General features: G+C 33.0%; 1 non-coding gene across 1 annotated transcript; it reads left to right on the top strand.

Moving 5' to 3' along the window:
* The first annotated feature begins 2,567 nt into the window (after positions 1 to 2,567).
* On the top strand, positions 2,568 to 2,684 carry LOC149902033 (U5 spliceosomal RNA). Its single transcript, XR_016457651.1, has one exon. It is a non-coding gene; the product is annotated as a U5 spliceosomal RNA (small nuclear RNA).
* Positions 2,685 to 18,799: the final 16,115 nt, after the last annotated feature.

Below are 18,799 nucleotides of genomic sequence, written 5' to 3'. Positions count from 1 at the left end.
TCGGGCAGGAAATTGAGTGAATGTTTTCCAATTTAATCGCATCTGTGTTGATACTTTACGGTACTATGTAGACTCGAGTACGTGAATCGAATCTGAATGTACTAGAACTTTTTATTATTTTAATTTTAAATAAATATTGGAGTGTGAGGATTGTGTTGAATTAGCTTAGTGCAATTTTGTGTTTGGTTGGAAGAATTATCAAATGAGGAAATGGGATGTGTTATAGATATGCATATTGCATATTTCGTCAGTTATTGTAAAAAATTAGTAGCAAGAGCCGCTAAATGATTAACTAAGTTGATATAAGAAGGTTCTATGTTCCACTGTCTGATGCATTCGTCTTGCTTAGATTTGTTTCCGTTCCTGAAAAAAGAAAAAAGATAAATGAACATCATTAAAATAATGCCTCCACTTGACAAAAATGTTTAGTACATAAAAATAGTGCCTCCAACTGATGAACAATGAAAAATCAAATAATATATTTAATTTTCTATAAAAGATTAGGCAATATTTCCTACAAAAAGTACAAGATTCTATCTAACTGATCTATATTTGCTCAGTGGTTCTGACGTGTAAACATAAAACATAGATCCATTTATGCATTTAATACCCAAGTTTAGATATAAGTACGCGATTCATACACTTAAGTTATTCAAGTTCTAAGCAAAGTAAGCAGACACGCGATTATCCAATGCTTACCAACTTCAGAAAGTGCAGTTTTCTTGAATTATTGTTCTAACTACAGTCGCAACATTTGCATTATGTTTACGAGGTGTACGTGGAGATCATATGGAGCTGTTAATACCACCATTTTTATATTTATTTTGCTTATTAAGACAAATATTTAGATTATAATATGGTCCAAACAAGCTGTACTAAGTAGTATTTACGATATACTTTAATTAATAAAACACTTTACATAAGTATTGAAAACTAAATATTATCACCTACCGATTAACCTAAAGATGAATAACCTATAATAATAATAATAAATAACCCAAACAACACATTTATTATGTAATGTTCGTCAATACAATTTCCCCTAAAACGTTGTTATTTAGATCACCGTGCTTTTTGTGATCGACAGACAACGTAAACAAGTTAAAGTTATTATAGTTAATCGTAATCTTCTCAACCTATTACAACGTTATTTCAAAATTTTGATTTTACACCGGTATTATTTCATAACAGCTCTATATAAATCCTCACATGATCTACAAACACTTGTTATAACTCTAAATGCATTATTTGTCTATTTCTAACAAATTAGCAGCGGCCATCTTAAATTATTCATACAAATATAATACAACTTCTATTTTCTTTATACATTATTGTAGTATTTTTAGAAGTACAATTATAATATGATTTATGCAAAAAATAAAAAAGGTACAGCTAAAAAACATGATGTAGAGCTTAATGAAATAAAATATTAGATCGTCACGTAGATTACCAATGCACCTGTTCACTTAAAATAAAAAAAATCTTGATAAAACTATCGATATATTACTATCACATTAACATCGTATCTAGACAAAAAGACCTCTTTTTCGCTGTCGTTATAAAGGCTTTTTTATCTCAATTTTCACTCAACGTCGTTTCATATTAGCGGCTAGGCAATTAACTCTTTCTCGACGGACATAATTAGCTCTCAGTAATTTAGCTGGACCCTAGTTTTTTATTAATTTTCACATAATTATGAGAACGATGTCCGAGACGTTTTATTTTCGAGTGCTTTTTAAATTCGTTTTAGTTTGGTATCTTTCTATCTTTTACACGAGTAGATAATAATAATTAATGACTTCTTACGAGAGAAGATAACAATTATTAATAACGTTTATTATTATTTTGTGATTCCAATAACAAAGTAAAAGAAATTACATATATAATATACGAAATTCTTCCTCAAGAAAAACTATCCATTTAAAAATCCTATCAAAATCCGTTGCGCATTTTTTAAAGCGTACCTACATAGAGACAGACAGCGACAGCGACTTTGTTTTATACTGAGAACTAATATCTACGAACCGATTTATATATACTGCTTAATATCATTACATAGAATAAAGATATTTTGTAAATGTTATTTAAAAATAATATGTAAAAATAATATAAACTAAAAATTTAAAACAACATGAGCAAGTTCATAAATCGAGTCTATAATATTATTATGATAGGAGTTAGCACCTTCCCGCTACATTTTTATATTTTCCTATATCTTTAGTACAGTCGGAGGGAAAATTTTCGTACTTTTGTCCCTATGCATTTTTATATTTATGCAAAAGAAAAACCCAAAATTGAGCTAAAAGTCCATATTTTTTTCTAATATTTAAAATTAATTATAATAGTACTGTATTTAATTACACAATGTAATGACATTATAAATTAGATACTTATATTAAATTCTATGCTAGACCTAATTCATGCTATACCAGCTGTTGCAGACATATATTTTTTTATTTAGTTCCACATCTATAACTAGATGGCGCTGTTGATTTTTAATCGTTTCTAAATCGCGCTATTGATATTGTTTCTTAAATGCAGAAATACTCCCCTATACAAGTTATACGTTACTCTGGTTTCCCTTCAAAACGTATAAATCTTTCGCCTTTTACTAAAGATTTCCGTGGAGGGGAACACTCAAATGAGTCTAACTCAATTTTTGATGCTCAACATTTAGTTGAGCTTATAAATAAACAGTACAGTAAGTACATTCATAATTCATACAGTTTTATTTATATGTAAAACTAGTTATGTATTATATATAATTTATAAACTACTAGCGGTCGTAGCGGTAAGAACCATCCTCGTACTTCAAGGAATATAATAATAAAAGAATTATCGAAATCGGTTCAGCCGTTCTCGAGTTATGCGCTTACCAACACATTTTGCGATTCATTTTTATATATAAGATTATTCTACACTATGTATTATATTAAACTGTAACTTCTATACATTTTGGTAAGGCCTATGTAACCTTTGTACTAATTATATTGCTTAGGTACTAAACTAGGTATTATATGCATTTTTTTCAGTTTTACTCACATCAACCAAGCCAGCAAGACCTATATATAAAAAGTTATTTCAATTTTCAACGATTTCCAATACTTAGCGATAGTTACTATTTTATTGTGCTAGCAGTAGTATATAAAAGGTATATTCACAATTGAACTTCCGCGCTCACCAGTACATCTGCATATATTTACCATATCTCTCTCGGCCACACATTACGTGTATAATATTACGATAACTAACGTCCAGAACACAATCTGAGATCCGATCTGAATATTTCGGTACTCTCGCGTGATTTATACGGGGAAAGTTGATATTGGAATTATGTGGCCATTTTTAAACAATAATTTTTTATACAACGCAGCGTATTGCCTAGGAAAGTGACTAAAAATGTAGCGCACATTTGTAAATTATTAAGAACTAGCTATCCAGCGTAGAAAACTTAACAAATTATCCTTCCTGAAGCCTTCCTGAAGAACCACTCTATTTATTTAAAAATGTCTATCAAAATCTGCTTCGTAATTTTAAAGATCTATGCATACAGACACACACACGGCGGAAAGCGACTTTGTTTTATACTATGTAGTGATTAGACAGCACAGAATACTTAGATTGTTTCTAACAGTTTTATTCTTATTCTGTAAAGTGATAAATTTAATAAAAAAAGACGTGTGGCACTCGGGGACTGCCGCGGTAAAGCTATTGCATAGCATGCCTTCAAGCCACACCTCCGAGCCCGTCGGAGTGGGGAGCGTGAGGTTTTTTCGTTACGGAATTTCTCGATTCGGTCCCCGCGCTCAAGGCCCGCGATAAAAGCTATGCAATAGCTTAAAAACAGTTCTTAGTATAGAAGTTTGAAGAGTTTGAGTTAGAAGCGTTTAAGAATTGAATTGGTAGAGAGGAGTGTACAGTTGTACAGCTGTTGAGATAAATAAATATTATCTTAATTTCACCCTAGGTTAGAAAATAATTTATTTACTTATATAAATAATTATACAAACAAGAAATCTATCATAATCAAAATCTCGCAAACGACTATCAATAATTTATATCTTAGCAATTATTTATTAGAATAAACCCTCTTTTTGTTTTAATTTAAGAAATAAACTATTATAAAAGCGAAGCAATAAAAAGTTACACGTTTACATTAAAAGTTAGCGCAGTCAACGTTGGAAAATTGAAGATCTTTTAAATAAATAAAAATGGAGGCTTCACCGGAAATTGGATAGCTCCCGATCACAAGAGCCTTCCGCTATCAGCCTTTGACGATTGCGAATAGGGACAAATTCATTTTTGGATACCTTAGTCACAAATATACGTGAAGGGACAAGTTATTATGAGTTTTCTTCAAGTTAAAAATGAGATTTTATATATTTTACTAGCGGTCCGCCCCGGCTTCGCCCGTGGTATATATTTCGCCTATGTTTTTTCTCAGGGTCTAAAGATTGTCTGTGCCAAATTTCATCAAAATCGGTTGAGAGGTTTCAGCGGAACGTAACAGACAGACAGACGCGTTTAAGCGAAGAGTTTATTTTTTTGCAAGCAAGCAAGCAAACAAACTCTACAGCTTTATACTATTAGTATAGTTTAGTTTGTTTAAATTATTACGTATGTACATGTTGATATACGCAGAAATAAACACATTAATTAAACAGCCGCTAGTTGCAATATCCCTACTAATATTATAAATGCGAAAGTAACTCTGTCTGTCTGTCTGTTACTCAATCACGCCTAAACTACTGAACCAATTTTCATGAAATTTGGTATGGAGATATTTTGATACCCGAGAAAGGACATAGGCTACTTTTTATCCCGGGAAAATGACGCATTCCTGAAAATCCCACGGGAACGGGAATTATGCGGGTTTTTCTTTGACTGCGCGGGCGAAGCCGCGGGCGGAAACCTAGTAATATCATAATATTTCCGAAGTACCTAAATGAAGAAGAGTATTAATTACTAAGATAAATGGATACAATAAATTAAGTACAGCTTATGTAAATACGATATGCCTTAACTTATTCATGGCCGTATATGGATCGGGGATTACCCGCCTCTAGAGGTAGCTAATTGATTCGTTAATAGTAAATTTGTTGAGGATTTCAATTGAAAATGATGTTAATGCTATCAAATGATAGTGCTAATAATAAATACGTTACATATTTACAAGATCAAAGGTAAGATTGAATGAATGTGACAAAATTCTTAACTACTATTGATTTTTATTTCAAACTAGCGGTCCGCCCCGACTTCGCACTTGGTACATGTTTACGTTTTCTCTACATAAGAACCATCTTCGTACTTCCAGGAATATTATAGAAAAAGAATTAACGAAATCGGTTCAGCCGTTCTCGAGTTATGCTCTTACCAACACAGTCAAAAGAGTAGGAATGTGTGCCTGCTGTATGTACCTCTAATGTGTTTAAACTATAAGTGTGTCAAATTTCACACTCCTCCATCTGCGCAATATTCAATAAACACACAACATTATAATACTATATATACAATATAGAACACAACCTTATAATATTACTGTTCATAGCGAAGTGAAACGGGACGCCAATTACCCCGGGTACACGTTCCAAATTATGGACAATTTCACCTAATTGGGTTCTGTTGGATTTAGTTCCGTTAATGATATCTGAATGTTATCATAAGCCGCTTATCATTTGAAACCCCTTGAGAACTACGCATTTAGACGAATATAAACTATGAATAGCATGATTTACTAATTCTACTACTATAATAAGCGCTTACCAGCTTATCGCTAATAATATACTTAAAACTCGAGAACCACGCTATTCATTGGTGAAAACAGTATGAAAATCGGTGCAGTCGTTTTTGAGATTATCGCGTCACAGCCATCGCGAACAGGTGTAAACAGACAGACGTTGCGAAGGAGCAAATATGAATGCAATTTCGCACAGAGACAGTTTTTAGTTTTGATTGTCTGATAAAATTTACATTTTACCCAGAAAACACGAGCGAAGCTGCGGGCAGAAGCCAGCTGACATTTAAAACCTCTAATCCACAGGATTCTCCTAACAAAATAATGGTTTTGAATTTTGATTGTTATCCATAGCATTTATTTTGACACGAAAAATATGCAGTTTTCACTCCGCGCTTAATTACATAACATTATGAAAACATATATGTTATTGCAAAGTACACTACGAAAGTATTTCCACTTCAACCAAACAAAGCCAATTGAATCCATTGAATCATTCGGGAGTAATAAATAAAAATTATATTACCAAAATAAAATAGCAAATATTCGGCATCGACAACAGCCCGCGGCAGATTCGAATTCGAGTGATTAAACAATGCTAAAATTATTGCAAAACCTTGATAAAACTCCGCTGACAGAGTAATTTCATTAACCCGGCTATTAATTATTGAGTATCCGATGCGAAATGGACTTTAAAATAATATTTGCATTTTACCGACTTTTGAAAATGATACACGGGTATTTAAACTTTATGAATGACATTGAAAGAAAGCTGCAGTGTAGCTATCTTAGGTCACTTTGTACACTTTGTATTTGTAAAATGGGTTTGATATGTGTGTTTACCTACTCATGAATTATTATAAACAATTAAGTAGTCGAATAGGCAGCCCAGCGGCACAATAACGACATAAACAAATGAACGGATGGTATTTTTTTAATTGTGCGTGAACATGTTCAGTTACAAACAAACTCGACTATTTAGTTAATTAGACGAGCTTTAAAAATATTAAGAAGAGTATATTCATTCATATTATTAATGGTTTAATGCTCTAAGATTTGAGTAGATATTTTTATTAGTACTACCCCATTTTTTTTTACTGTATCTGCAGAAATTAAACTATATATCCATACTAATATTATAAATGCGAAAGTAACTCTGTCTGTCTGTCTATTACTCAATCACGCCTGAACTACTGAACCAATTTGCATGAAATTTGGTAAAGATATATTTTGATACCCGAGAAAGGACATAGGATAGGTTTTATCCCGGAAATCCTACGGGAACGGGTTTTTCTCTGAAAACGCGGGTGAAGCCGCGGGATGAAAGCTAGTAACAAATATATTAAACTACGTATATCACAATAACCTCAAATGCAGCAAAACATTAAACTATAACCATAAATCCGTGCTTCGCTTGCATCGTTATTGCAGGACGTGCTCCGAAAGCCAACCGATACGAACTGCAACTGTTTCGTAATGGTCCAATGGTTAACATATGCTATAGTAAGTACGGGGTTCGATCCGAGAACAATCTTTATAAAATTATAAATGCATGTCAGAACAAAATTTTGTTGGAAATTGATAAAATTATGTTAGAGCAAAATATTTTTTACAGGATACACTTATGTAAAAATTGGTAAGTAAAATAGGTGCAACATGTATAAGATCAATTATAATACTATAGGGAAAACTTTCTCTTCTTTCTTCTACTGCCAAATATTACCGACTATGTGTCGTAATAACCAAGAGAAAAGAGTTATATACATTTTTGCAATAAAGTTGCCTTTTTTAATGTGAAGAATAAGTTCTTCACATTTAAAAAGAGAGTATCAAATAAGGTAGGTACTTCTATCCCGGTTAAAACCCGATACCATGGAAACTGTATAACCTTACAAAACAATATTTACCACTCACACATGACTACTCACACTTAAGTACTTACTACTTAAATGGGATCAAAATAACTAACAAACATTAAACTCTATTCATTAATATTAATTCACAATCCCGTTGTCTATCTAAGCTATCGAGACCTCACAAAAAGGCGAAACTTAGACTAAGTTATCAAGTTAGTAACAAGGCAACTTGGGATAACTTGTTCTGAATAAAAGTTTCTTGTGAACTGTCAAACGCAGTGGTGCAAAGTCTTTTGTATTGGTATGTTTAAGTTAGTTAAGTGAGGTGCTATTTAACAATACATGCTTGAAGTTAACTATCAGCTTGTTACGGATTTAGTCAGGTTTATTTGGGAAAAGAAAACAGAATGGAAAAGTCGTAAACATTTAATTAAGGTCAATCTTTTATGCAAGAAAAATCTTCTTTTACTATCGACACCTTCGACACACTCTATCTATCGACTGCTTTAACATGCTATTGTTATAAAAACCAATGTATTTTACCATATGTTTCCGCTTATACATAATTACAATTTTAAAAACTACAATTTAGAAAGTAGGTACATTTTCTAAACTGTGTGTCCCTTAGACACATAAAACTGAAAGAATAGAATAAATTCGATTGCTCTGGCGGGTCACGAGTGGCTGAATTGGTCAGGCATCCTCCCCGGAATGGCGCAAAAGGATGCGGGTTCGAGTCCCGCCTCGTGATCGAATTTTTTCTATTCTTTATAAATTTATATAAGTACATATTCTTTAAAGTTTAATTATAATATAAGAATGTATAATTTATAACATATATGTATATATCCATACTTAATTCAACAATAACTGAACGAATTATTAAAATTAGTATTTTCTTATATTCTTTTTTTTTAATGTTTAGACTATATGTCCTCACTTTTATGATAATGAATATATTATGTATTAAAATAGTAATGTAGAATGACATGATTTTAAAAGAGCAACTACGGAGTTTTTTACCGATGCTTCAAAAGTGCTTCTAGAAGAAGTCTAATTGAATAAATAAATGTATATAAATAAATAGTTTTAACTTATAAAAAAAAATCAGTCAACCCGTGCGCTGCCGGGGTACACAGCTATCAGATAAACAACACAAGGTATTGAGGTCCGTCGCAAGACAGCACTCAGCCGGCGACCGCTAAGCCCTCTCGCTTTGGTTTTATAAAAGTGACTAAATTCCTACACAAATACAATGTTACTTGGATGTGGCATGCGCTAAAACTTTTACTTGGAAATGTAATAGAATATGTTACTTTAATTGTTTTTATAAATGTAACAGTAACACGTGAATACATGTCTCAATTTCTCAAATTTATAACTTTGTTGGCAGTGGAATATTGTTTATGATATTATTTTCTGCTTTAAATCTTTTCTAAAGGCTTCATACAGATCGCTTTTAGCAATGAAGCTACATTTTGTTAGTCGTGTATTTTTGTTAATTTCAATATTTGCTAAAATTACAAAGATGTAGTTACATCGGAAGTTGAATAATGTATACAAACTCTTTTGGTTCATGCCAAAGAAATGTTTCTTTCTCACAACAATTCTGCAAATATTGAATGTTCATACACATTCACAGAGCATGTAAAGGTAACTGTAAGTTAAACGACTTTTAAAAGCATTCTCATAAAATGTATACGTTATGATTGTCGTAACGAACAATACACGGGCCTTAATACTTAACCCGTTTTCAAAGCAAATAAATGTATCAAAGCATGGGCCTAATTAACCCTAGGTCGTCTAGATGCCGCGGGCGAATAGGGTCGCAAGTTAGGGTTAGGTTATGTTGTTTATAGAAAACTTGTACGTTTATTAAATGTAATGTAATATTTATTTGCAAAATGTATGGAATTTATGTTTAAAAATATTTGTATGGTTTTAAGTATATGGTTATGGTCATTGCTAGAACTCGTACCTAGTAATAGAAAATATGTTGACTGTATACTTTAATCTTTGTAGATATAGTATCGTACTCTATATTATAGTATGTAGTGTAGTTTTATTAATCAGATAAATCCAAATCTTTAATAAAAAGTAAAAACTATAACTGATCTAAAATTAAACAATTCATTAAAACTTTCATATTATTTTATTTTTATACCATGTAGAACTGCCCTTACACTGCATGTCCTCCGGCCCTTAGAGCTCTTTGACAGATGACGTTATTATTAAATAAAGCAGAATCACGGTGCATAACTAGCTTTTTTGCTTTCGCATTCAAACAGTGCGCTGTGGCTAATAATTGCAAATAGAATAGAATATTTTAACCGACTTCAAGAAAGGAGGTTACTGACTAAACATTTTTTTACACGTTTTTGCATACACATGAACACAATATAGTTCATAAAAGTATTCTAACCATAAACTTCAAAAATGTCTTATTTCTAAATTGAAAACAAACGCGTGTCCTTTTTACGAATTCAAGAAACACTGATATGTTTTTCAGCTCTCCAAAGATACATAATTATATATTTACTAGCTTTCCGCCCGCGGCTTCGCCCGCGTTTTCAAAGAAAACCCCGTTCCCGTAGGATTTCCGGGATAAAACCTATCCTATGTCCTTTCTCGGGTATCAAAATATCTCAATACCAAACTTCATGCAAATTGGTTCAGTAGTTAAGGCGTGATTGAGTAACAGACAGACATACAGAGTTACTTTCGCATTTATAATATTTGTATTTATATATACCCACATCTCAAACCACAAGCGCATCCAAACAGCCAAAGTCCGTGGCTCCCACCGCATCACCCCTACAGTCCGCAAACTGAATGAAATTTCAGTAATTCGGTAAAGCGAATGCAAGATACGGGACCCACTCGGGATTTTCTTACAATCCGTGCTTTGTTTTGAAGTCTATTTCGAGAACGACCAAAATCCCAAGACACACCGCGGCCGTACCGCGCGACCATATACAGTACTGCTGAAAGAAGTACACGGCTCACAAAAATTGGTCGCATTGCCATCATAGTTAAATTGAAAAATATAACCTATGTTGTGAAGTATAGAGTATATTTTTGGATGGTGGGGGTGAAAGTAGAAATTGTTTTATTTTGAATATTTTATAAGGAGGGAGATTAAGAGACGACGTTTGATGATTTTAGTTTCATGTTACACGTTCTCGCTGAAGCTACTGTTTAATAAATACTGCTTGGACAAAATACACACTATACTTTCAGGTGTATTGTATTCTCTTGGTATCATTTTAGAAACAAGGGTACAGGCATATAATTCGTTGAACGCTTTTCTTTTAACTATTGTTATTACCAAAAAAAACTATGTCTCATGTCTATATTTTAAGTTTATAATATTATTTAATTGAAATACAACGATGCAAAAGTAATATTTACATTTACAAACACTCGTTTAATATTCCAACATAATTCATTGAACACGTTATAAGTTATAACTGGGAATGACGTAGAAATAGACTACAAGCCCGCATAGGACAAAAATATGGGTCAAATGAACCACCAGGGGACATATCTAGAACGATAGCAGAGCAAAAAATAATAAGATTCATCACTATGCCGTCACTTGTAAGCTGTCCAACTGAGTGCAGATGAGAATTGAAAAGTACAGGTAGACTCGGTAAATTTTGGTCATATATTTTTGTACGGCATTCTTAACCATCGATAGATCCATTAAAAATAATAAGAAACCGCTCAGTGCCGTACAAAAATGGTGGTCCACCAAGTCGGAATTTTTATTTAATTTCCGAGAGTTACCGGGGGTAAATTTGGTCATTTGACCATGTACGGCATCTGTGTCATACTATTGCTATACTGCTTTTAATCCATTATTCCGCAACGCCGTACGAAAATCATGGGGACAAGGGGAAAAAATCGAGAATTGTAATCCCCTCTCTTTTCCCACTCCAGGGGGTCATTTGACACAACACGAAATAAATTTATTTTTAAAGTATTTTATGCATAGATAATATTTTTTCATGTGCCGTACATTTTCGTTGGTTCAAAGGGGAAAAATCTGAAAAAGAAAAAATCCATATAACGAAATGTTTGCTTTATATTTTTATAATAAAATATAAATATACATTAATATTAAGAAGCTCGAGGTGGTTAATTATCACCTTGGAAAGTCGGAGTCAGGTGGAATGGACTCCGTTAAATTGATGAACTAATAAAAAAGCTATGAACGAAAAGATGTGAATTATATGCAATCAGTCCATGAATACAGGTAAAGTCACAAGCAAATGCTAGTAATATATACATATTCAAAATGTACAAGTAAAGCGCTTTCAAATGATACCAAACACTGCATATTTATCTTAACTTTATTTTTTTACTCTGTATGTTTTGTCCGCTAGAGGGCGCCACATTAGTTTTTTGAAACCCCATATAGCCTTTAGCTAGCTGGTCGGTTATCCAGTGAACAATTCAGACGCTTCTAATGATATGTCATTTGTCGAATTCTGATAAGTAGTTTAGAAGTTACGAGGGAATAGATGAACATACATACATGACCTGTAAACAACCATAACCCTCCTTTTGCTTTGCCGTAGTTGGGTAAAAATATGTAAATGCCGTACTGTATCAAATGGCCATAAAGCACCCTTAAAATTGTAGCTTTCGTCGCTTTCATCAGCCTAAAAGATGTGGTCTGCACAAAAATGTACGGCATCGTTTTTTCCTAATTTATCTATGTTAATACTATTTAAAACAACGGATAAAGTGTAGAAAACTATTATATTTCATTAATCTACGATGTTTAAACTTTAACAAAATTTCTGGTTTTGCATTTCTCTATAACTTTTTTTAGAACGGTTTCTTTTGAACGGCAATACTATACAACAATTGAATTTTACAATATCATGTTAAAAAAAAAGTTCCCGTACAGGGTCAAATGACCTTACAGCTCTTTATATCAAGAATTCGATGAAATTAAGATGATTATTGGTATACATTTAAAAGAACAATTATTTTTTGACGGCATTGCTTTTAATAGTACTTTTGAGTGCTAGATAATGTTTTGGAACCGAAGCCGTACTTAGTCAAATGACCCCCTGGAGTGGGGAAAGAGAGGGGATTGCAACTCTCGATTTTTTCCCCTTGTCCCCATGATTTTTGTACGGCGTTGCGGAATAATGGATTAAAAGCAGTATAGCAATAGTATGACACAGATGCCGTACATGGTCAAATGACCAAATTTACCCCCGGTAACTCTCGGAAATTAAATAAAAATTCCGACTTGGTGGACCACCATTTTTGTACGGCACTGAGCGGTTTCTTATTATTTTTAATGGATCTATCGATGGTTAAGAATGCCGTACAAAAATATATGACCAAAATTTACCGAGTCTACCTGTACTTTTCAATTCTCATCTGCACTCAGTTGGACAGCTTACAAGTGACGGCATAGTGATGAATCTTATTATTTTTTGCTCTGCTATCGTTCTAGATATGTCCCCTGGTGGTTCATTTGACCCATATTTTTGTCCTATGCGGGCTTGTAGTCTAAAACACTTTCTAAGCTCTTTCATGTAATAGTAATAATTTAAAAGTATAAAACCTTGAAGCAATAAACCTTGGCCTCTCTCAGAGTGAGGTCTGCTCCTGCTATGTACTGTAACTCGCTAAATAGTTATTGGACAAAGATTAACATGCAGATGCGTCAGTAGATAGTATAGGTACATGAACTTAAAGATATTATGCCTTGAAATTATATTTTAATGAATATTGTTATTGCAATGTATGTGTTGGTTTCGTTTTTATAGCAAAACGAATACACAGGTTTTGATAAATTTATTATAGTTTTATCTCGAATGAAAATTTAAATTAAAAATGAGCAACAGTTAGATGTGGTAATACATTACTTGTTTCTCTATGTTAAGTATATAATTTATATGTACGCAGTGGGACATATATACAGGGTGTCCCACTATTGGTATACTAAGCGCGAAGAGACTTGTAGTTTTGCATACACTGATCACGTAAAAAATACTTAAACAACAAAATTACGTCAAAAATTTTTTGCTAAATTTTTCCTGAAAATCCATGTTTTCTTCTCTAGCTTCGCGCAGCCGGCATATACCGCTTCTCTAATGTGAGCATTTTGTCTATGAAAACATAATATTAAACGATAGCTCATATGCTGGTGACAAAGTTGGGCGGGTTGCTTGTTATGGGTGTACACATAGAGTTTTAAGAATTCATCTACTTGAAAAAAAAAATGCGTCTGGAATTTTTTAAGTATTTTTTACGTACTTAGCGTATGCAAATCTATAACCTCCTTTGGGCTTAGTATACCAACAGTGGGACACCCTGTATATATTGAATATGGAGTAAAAACAAACACATACACAACATAAAAATGGTTCATCTGCTAAACATTCTCTATGACAGACCGTGGGTGTAAGAACTGTGCAACCTTGTATTTCAACAAGGATTTGTCCAATGCCACTCTATACAAATATATGATTTTCCCTCCAGATCCTCGCCCTTGAGAAATGCAAGTTTTATTTAAAATTCGTGCTTTTGTATGGAATTTATGATCGCGTTTAGTTGTAAGGTGTATTTTATCTTTATTGTGATGAATGTTAAAGCTCGTTGTAATTTCAAACGTTATTTTTCTTTAGTATTTTAGTACATATGTGTCAGGGTCGAGATCCATTGAATAAACATGAATATAAAATTGTTATTATTTAAGATGGAATCATGTTATAAATGAATGAAGCAGAATATATTATTATGTTATTTACACAGATTTGGAAATCTACTATGAAAATGGCAAACATAGAAATAATATGAAAAGTATTTTCGCAGGTTTATAAACGTTATTTACATTATTGATATTTTGTTGAAGTCTCAAAGTCAGTTGAGTTTTGTGCATCAAGATGATGTTCCTGAATAACTTAAAAAAGGTTTCACTGATTCCAATTAATTAATAATATACAATAATCTATATTATAAAGCTGAAGAGTTTGTTTGTTTATTTGAATGCACTAATCTCAGGAACTAATGGTCCGATTTGAAAAATTCTTTCGGTGTTAGATAGCTCATTTATCAAGGAAGGCTATAGGCTATATCGTCACGCTAAGACCAACAGGAGCGAAGCCACGGGGGTGAATCCGCAGAGCGCAGCTAGTTATATATAAATGAACACATTGTTTGGCCTCAACAGTACATTACATCCTGTAACTTTTAAAATAAAACTTAACATGTAATTAACAATCCACTTTAGCTCAATTAGTGGAAGTTCAGCATCTGTCGTTCACCCTTTACCGTTAAATATTTCGGCTCATAATATCAGACCCTCGCTGTCAAAACAAATGCCTTTTTTCCTCTATTTTCGCGCGAGACCTCCGCCTCATGTGCCCTCAGGTTTTTACTTGAAGTACAAATTAAAAATGGCTTGGGCGGTTATCTTGTAAGTGGGCGATATGCAAAGCGTATTCATATCCCTATTAAAAAACACATTTTCAAAATTCAAATGTAGTTTTTAAAAGAGAACCAATTCGTTGTTCGATAGATCCAGATAGTTATAAGTTATCGGTAAAAAGCCTCATGTATAATATGGATCCTAAAAACTGTACAAATGTTAAAAAAAAATGTTGTGTGGTTTTATGAAACCACGGTAAAAGTGAAACTGTTCGAACGGTTCCGAACACTGCTTTGTGTAGCGCATGTCGCGTGCCCGGAGAAGGTATACCTACTCGGCAGCCGCGATACACGCGACATGCGCTACACAGACCAAAAAGTCTGAGACGATTTAATAAAAGTTTCACTTTAAAACTCGGCACACTAATCTAAAAGGATCATGTAAATTAATTTTAAAGAGATGTATCGATATAAGGCAACAACGTACAATAAGGTAGCATTACTTTAAAAATACAAACCATTTTATCATATCGTCTATCCCACGACCATTCTACACATTAATTTTGAACCAAAGTTTGTACACAAGAAGCATAACTTTCGCATACGATAATTATCATTCGACACTGTATCGCACGATCCATCATTGCACGCAGAATAGTCCCCCCTGCGGTCCCCGTGTAACTTACACCCTTCCCTAATGAACTCGCGATTCTTTTTCGATTTTCATTGAAAACAAACAGGGGATTATTTTCGGCAGACGGCAGGCAGGTACTCGTACGAAATGACTCTCGCCATATCTCATTTCGTTTGTTTTGAATAATTACTGTACGAATTGCGACGATTTTGAGTATATTCAACAATACAAGTAAGGGGATATCGTTTTAAGGGGCATTTTTCAATCCTTGGTCCAAAATCCAAATATTAAATATTCGTCCAATAAAGTATTACTTCTAATAGGTGTAAAAAATTCTCGTGTTGCGGTGTTTGAAGTTAAACTCCTCCGAAACGGCTTGACATTCTCATGAAATTTTGTGTGCGTATCGTCTAGATCTAAGAATCGAACAACATCTATTTTTAATATCCCTTAGTGATAAGAGTAAGGCAGAACAACTTAATAATACAATAATACATTTTACTTATGTAGTAACAGGCATCAGTCACTATCAGAGGTTTTAAATTAGAATTCACACTCATACCAGACACTGATGCAGTTTCTAAATTTTGTACATATTATATTCTCGTACAAAAAGAACCGTAAAACTCCATATAACATTGCTTATTACTCAAAAAACGAGAAACCAGAAGGAATCCAACTTACAATCCAACAAAATGCCTACATGGTACGCCCCATCATATTTTAACTCATATAATAAAAAGTTATTTAAAGTTCATGTTTGTAGCATGTTTAAACTACTTGCATGCTAAAGCGAAGTTAATTTTAAAATATTTGAAGGCAAGCTTGGTTTTTAAACTCGATTATAGCCTTACGTGGTAAGTTAATTTTGTAGATAATATTAGTTTAGATAACTTTGTTTTGCTTAATTATAAATGTTTGTAAAATTTAATTGTTATGGTTTATTTGAAATCCCTACTAATATTATAAATGCGAAAGTAACTCTGTCTGTCTGTCTGTCTGTCTGTTGCGCTTTCCTGCTTAAACCTCTCAACAGATTTTGATTAAATTTGGCACTGACAATCTTTACTCTGAGAAAGAACATAGGCTATACCTTTTATCAAAACACCATGCGGGCGAAGCCGCGGGCGGAAGCTAGTTTTAAATATAAATTATTAGATACTCATGTAAAATATTAACTAGGTTTTTGTGTTTAAAATGTTGTAGAGTCTTGAGATTTTAATGCAAAATTTATTATTGTATTTCTAATTTATTAACGACTTGATGAAAAATAATTTATCTCTACCTTTAGTAGAATTAGAAGTGAATTGATTGATTTACATTACTTTAAGAAAAGGAATCAAATAAAAAAGACTAAATCAATGCTGTTTTTTTATACATTTAACATTTTCAGTAGCTGAATAAGGCATAAGGAAAGTTTGTACGAATCACACTCTGTAAAATATTTAACAATACTTATGTATTATTCGATCTTTAAAACTACACAACTGATTTTGATGCTTTTATTAGACAGTCGTTCCCAAAGAAGGTATATAAATAGAAAAGTTTTAGACCTAGCGGGTGAAACTGCAGGCGGAAAGCTAGTATTTCTATAAATGTATGCATAAACCCTATTTGAATTCATATATTATACACTCCAACATATCCTCATGACATTTGGCTCACATTTTCCATAGAACCATTTATGCCAATCCCCATATTTGAAAGGTTAAAATTAATTTAGTAAGCGTAGCTCTTGAGAAGTTGGATTTCTCTCAAGACCGGATATCGCTTAGTGCCAATTAAGCAGATTGCTTTTATATGGATTCCACATAAATCAGGATACCCTGACTTGAGCGGAGGGAGAATTCTCTCTTTGTGGCCAGGGAAAGTGAGTATGCGAAAAACCAGCTAAGAAAGCTGATAACTCATATTAGAGCGCTTAGTAGTAGATTAGTCAAATGTGGTGTGCTTTTTACAGTTTCAAGTTTATAGGCTTCAAAATTCAAATCTTGATCAATATTACAAGGCTGATATGTTTGGTTGGTTGGTTGAACGCGCTAATCTCAGGACCTACGGGACAGATTTGAAAAGTTGTTAGTGCACATTCATATGAATCTATTAGTAATTCGGCTTGCCCATGACTGGATAACATTTTAAATATAATCTACAATTTGTAATGAGTTCCATTGCATGTAGGCATCTACATTAGGTCGACAACTCTACAAGCGATTAACTTTACAAGCGATTTATTCACGTTATTCTTCCCGCCAATTCCATAGCCCACCGTCTACTTAGCGACATGTCAGTACGTGATTTAGTTTATGTAATTAACGCATTTCCGCCAGTATTTTAGGGCTTCTGCTCTTATAAATTATACTCCTAGGGATAAAACGTAACTAATATCTTATCCAATGCGGGTGCAATATCCCAAAATTAATTGGGGTCCCGCCATATCTATACGAATATTATAAGTTGAGGAGATTTTCGTTTGATCGAGAAAATGTCTGGAACTTTTTCTGTTGGATATTTCTATAGAAAAGAGATGCACATAACGCTATGTCACACAATTCAGAATTAATGTTCTTTTTGAGCAGACAGACGACATGGTCGTGTGTATCGGTTAGTTAATCTTATTAAGAAATTCGAAACTGTCTGTATGTCCTTGTTATAGAAAACAACTTGCATGTTACTGATATACTTTAGAAGTCAAAGAAAATCGTTTTTTGAATAATATTTAATAATTATCATATCATTACAGAATCATGATAAATAACTCTTAGTTCCAAATACAAAGGCGTGTCTATGGGTCTTATAATGTCTTCACAACGATTATCAAGACAGTCCCTAACAAAGGAGCCTCGTCTATAAATTTATTATACCTTGAAATAAAGATAATTGCTTGCTAAAATCTCAAATTTTCAAATTTCCCCATAAACATCGTAACGAAATCCAACCATTAACTTTCATCAGTTGCAAAAAGAAATCTTTTACGGTAATTGCCGGACAGTTCATTAAAAATAATTTATTTCGTATACCCATCTCGCTTTATTCTATACCACAATATCGTCTGTCCCTGTCTTTCGCCCTTTAACTAGGACCCTTAATTATGTTCTTAGAGATCCCGAAGGTAACTTAATTACCCAAATTCTGAAGGAAAATAAATTTTCACGTATTTTAAACGCACTAATTAGACCA

The sequence above is a fragment of the Colias eurytheme genome, chromosome 16 (assembly GCF_061535395.1).
Source record: "Colias eurytheme isolate Ceu_HAF_F1 chromosome 16, ilColEury1 Martin Lab GWU primary, whole genome shotgun sequence".
Taxonomy (NCBI): domain Eukaryota; kingdom Metazoa; phylum Arthropoda; class Insecta; order Lepidoptera; family Pieridae; genus Colias; species Colias eurytheme.
Note: the sequence above shows the minus strand (reverse complement) of the source record. Positions and strands in the feature narration are given on the sequence as shown.